The sequence below is a fragment of the Mandrillus leucophaeus genome, unplaced genomic scaffold (genome assembly GCF_000951045.1).
Source record: "Mandrillus leucophaeus isolate KB7577 unplaced genomic scaffold, Mleu.le_1.0 Scaffold938, whole genome shotgun sequence".
NCBI classification, from domain to species: domain Eukaryota; kingdom Metazoa; phylum Chordata; class Mammalia; order Primates; family Cercopithecidae; genus Mandrillus; species Mandrillus leucophaeus.
The window spans coordinates 1,351,291-1,355,831 of record NW_012110230.1 but is presented as its reverse complement, the minus strand read 5'-3'; positions in this window follow the sequence as shown (position 1 = coordinate 1,355,831).

The window sequence follows — 4,541 nt, the reverse complement described above, 5'->3', positions numbered from 1 at the left end:
CCTTTTCAACAAATGGTGCTGGAATAATTGGCTAGCCACATGTAGAAGAATGAAACTGGATTCTCATCTCTCACCTTATACAAAAATCAACCCAAGATGAATGAAGGACTTAAACCTAAGACCTGGAACTACAAAAATTCTAGAAGATAACGTTGGAAAAACTATTCTAAACATTGGCTTAGGCAAGGAGTTCATGACCAAGAACCTAAAAGCAAATACAATGAAAACAAAGATAAATAAATAGCTAGGACCTAATTAAAAAGTTTTTCCATGGCAAAAGGAACAGTCAGCAAAGTAAACAGACAACCCATAGAGCAGGAGAAAATCTTCACAATCTATACATCTGACAAAGGACTAATATCCAGAATCTACAACAAACTCAAACAAATCAGTGAGAAAAACTCAAACAGGCAGGGCGCAGTAGCTCATGCCTGTAATCCCAGCACTTTGGGAGGCTGAGATGGGTGGATCACGAGGTCAGGAGATGAAGACCATCCTGGCTAAGACGGTGAAACCCTGTCTCTACTAAAAATACAAAAAAATAACTGGGTGTGGTGGCAGGTGCCTGTAGTCCCAGCTACTCAGAAGGCTGAGGCAGAAGAATGGCATGAACCCGGGAGGCAGAGGTTGTAATGAGCCAAGATCACATCACTGCACTTCATCCTAGGTGAGAGAGCAAGACTCCATCTCAAAAACAAACAAACAAACAAACAAAAAATTCCATCAAAAAGTGGGCTAAGGGCATAAATAGACAATTCTCAAAAGAAGACATAGAAATGGCTAAAAAACATATGAAATAATGCTCAACATCACTAATGATCAGGAAAATCCAAATCAAAACCATAATGTGACACCACCTTACTCCTACAAGAATGGACATAATCAAAAAATAAGAAAACAACAGATGTTGGTGTGGATATAGTGAACAGGGAACACTTCTACACTGCTGGTTGGAATGTAAACTAGTACAGCCACTATGGAAAACAGTTAGAGATTCCTTAAAGAACTAAAAGTAGAACTACCATTTGATCCAGCAATCCCACTACTGGGTATCTACCCAGAGGACAAGAAGTCATTATTCGAAAAAGATACTTGCACACACATGTTTATAGCAGCACAATTTACAATTGCAAAATTGTGGAACCGACCCAAATACCCATCAATCAATGAGTGTATAAAGAAGCTGTGAGATATATGTACATATACACACACACACACACAAATATATACATCTATACATACACACATAGATAGACATCTACACACACACACATATATCTACTTGTACATATATATCTACATATATATATATATGATGGAATACTACAAAGCCATAAAAAGAAATGAATTAATAGCAGTTGCAGTGACCTAGATGAGACTGGAGACTATTATTCTAAGTGATGTAATTCAGGAATGAAAAACCAAACATCATATGTTCTCACTGATATGTGGGAGCTAAGCTATGGGAATTCAAAGACATAAACGTTCTCCAGGTCCCCACCAGAATAACTAGATACAGAGTGCTGATTGGTGCATATACAATCCTCCAGCTAGACATAAAAGTTCTCCAAGTCTCCACCAGCCTCAGGAGCCCCGCTGGCTTCACCTAGTGGATCCCATGCCTGGGCCGTGGGTGGAGCTGCTCACTTTGATCACTTGTCAATTTTTTGAGCATTTGTGCTTTTAAAATTTGAAAATATAATTCAGAAATCCATACCTCAGCCCTTGGGGTGATCGATGGGGCTGGGCCCCGTGGAGCAGGGAGCGGTGCCCGTCGGGGAGGCTGGGTGTGCGGGAGCCCACCAAGGGGCGGGGGGCTCAGGCGTGGCAGACTGCAGGTCCCCAGTCCTGCCCCGTGGGGAGGTGGCTGATGCCCAGTGAAATTTCAAGCACGGGCTGGCTGGCAGTGCTGGGGGACCCGGCACACCCTCCGCAGCTGCTGTCCCAGGTGCTAAGCCAGTCACTGCCCAGGGCCGGTGGTGCCAGTCGCCACTCTGAGTGCTGGCCCGGTGAGCCAGTGCCTGCCTGGAACTCAAGCTGGCCCGTGAGCGCCAAGTTGCAGCCCCAGTTTCTGCCCGCGCCTCTCCCTCCACACCTCCCTGCAAGCAGAGCGAGCTGGCTCTGGACTCGGCCAGCCCAGAGAGGGGCTCCCACAGTGCAATGGTGGGCTGAAGGGCTCCTCAAGCACTGCCAGAGTGGACGGGAGGCCGAGGAGGCGCTGAGAGCGAGGGCTGCTAGCACGTTGTCACCTCTCAGTTATACAGCTTTCACTTTAAATCAGAATTTAGAAGTGATTAAGCTAAGTGAGGAAAACATGTCAAAAGCAAAGACACTCAAAATCCTAGGCCTCTATGCCAAACAGCCAACTTGTGAATGCAAAGGAATAGTTCTTCAAAGAAATTAAAAGTGCTACCTCAGTGAACATACGAATGTTAAGAAAGCACAGTAGCCTTATTGTTGATTGGGAGAAAGTTTTAGTGGTCTAGATAGAAGATCAAAGGAGCCACGACATTCCTTTGAGCCAAAGCCTAATCCAGAGCAAGGCCATAACTCTCTTCAATTCTACTAAGGCTAAGAAAGGTGAAGAAGTTGCAGAAGAAAAGAATTGAACCCAGCAGAGGTTGATTCATGAAATAAGGAAAGAAACCACCTGTATAACACAAAAGTGCAAGGTGAAGCAGCAAGTGCTGATGTAGGAGCTGCAGTAAGTTATCCAGAAGATCTAGCTAAGATAATTGATGAAGGTGGCTACATTAAACCATAGACTTTCAATGTAGACATAACAGCTTCCTGTTGGAATCAGATGCCATCTATGACTTTCATAGCAAGAGAGGAGAAGTCAATGCCTAGCTTTAAAGCTTCAAAGAATAGGCTGACTCTCTTGCCAGAGACTAATGCACCTGGTGACTTTAATTTGAAGCCAATACTCATTTACCATTCTGGAAATCCTAACACCCTTAAGAATTATGCTAAATCCATGCTGCCTGTGCTCTATAAATGGAACAACAAAGCCTGGATGACAGCGTGTCTGTTTACAGCATTGTTTATGGATCTTAAGTCCCCTATTGAGAACTACTGCTTATAAAAGTAAATTCCTTTCAAAAGGAATTGACCATGTATCTAGTCACCCAAGAGCTCTGATGCAAGAAGAGCAATGTTGTTTTCATACCTGCTAACAAAACATCTATTCTGCAGTCCATAAATCAAGGAGTAATTTCAACTTTCAAGTCTTGTTATTTAAGTAATACATTCCATAAGGCTATCATTGCCATCAGTAATGGTTTCTTCTGCTGAATCTGGGTAAAATAAATTGAAAACCTTCTGGAAAAGAGTCATTTTAGATGCCATACATAACATTCATGCATCACAGGAGGAGGTCAAATATCAACGTTAACAAGAGTTTGGAAGAAGTTCATGACAACCCTTATGGATGACTTTGAGGGGGGTCAAGACTTCAGTGGAAGAAATAACTGCTGATGTGGAAATGGCAGAAGAACTAGAATTAGAAGTGGAGGTTGAAGATGTGATTAAATTACTGCAATCTTATGATAAAACTTTAGTGAATGGGGAGTTGCCTCTAGTGAAGAAGCACAGAAAGTGGATTCTTGAGATGGAATCCACTTCTGGTGAAGATGTTGTGAATATTGTTGAAGTGACAACAAAGGACTTCAAATATTATATCAATTTAGCTGAGGAAGCAGCTGCAGAGTATGAGAGGATTGACTTCAATCCTCTCTACAGAAAGAAGCTCTACAGTGGGTAAAATGCTATCAAGTAGCCGTTTTAAGTAGAGTGTTGAAATCTCCTGTAGACCCACTCCATCTTCCTGGGATATGAATCCTCCGTTTGTTCAGCATATCCATGCTGTCCACTACCAGCCTGCTAGTCACCTAGTAGCCATCCGGGACATTAGATCAACTGTTGTGGTATTGCAGTCCTTGTGTTCAAGTCACCCTTATTTTTACTTAATGGCCCTAAAGAGCAAAAGTAGTGATACTGGCATGTTGTTAAAATTTTCCTATTTTATTATCCATTACTGTTATGAATCTTTTACTAGGCTTAATTTATAAATTAAACTTTATCATAGATATGTTTGGTACTATGCAAGATGTTGGGCATCCACTGGAGGTATATATCCCCTGTAAATAAAGGGGAACTACTATATTACCAAGAAGTACTATCAAACTTCTCTCCAAATTATTTCAATATATCCAGCTTTAAAATAAAATAAGAAAGTATTAGGTTGCATTTTCAAATTTGTTGGACATATTTGATGTAATAAGTGAATAACCATAGCCAGATTCACCAAAGCACTTGAATACAGCATCCTCTTGGAATAGATGCACTGGGCACAGTGAAATAACAAGCAGGATTTTCAGGTAACATCGAGGAAATAGAAAACTAAATGTGGGTCTAGTAGACTTAGTAACCGCAAATCTATCCAACAGTAGTCAGAGAAGATAAATATATTTGCTTACAAATGCAAATAAACTTGGTTTAATCATAATTGTGTATACGGTATCCTACTAGATATACTGGGG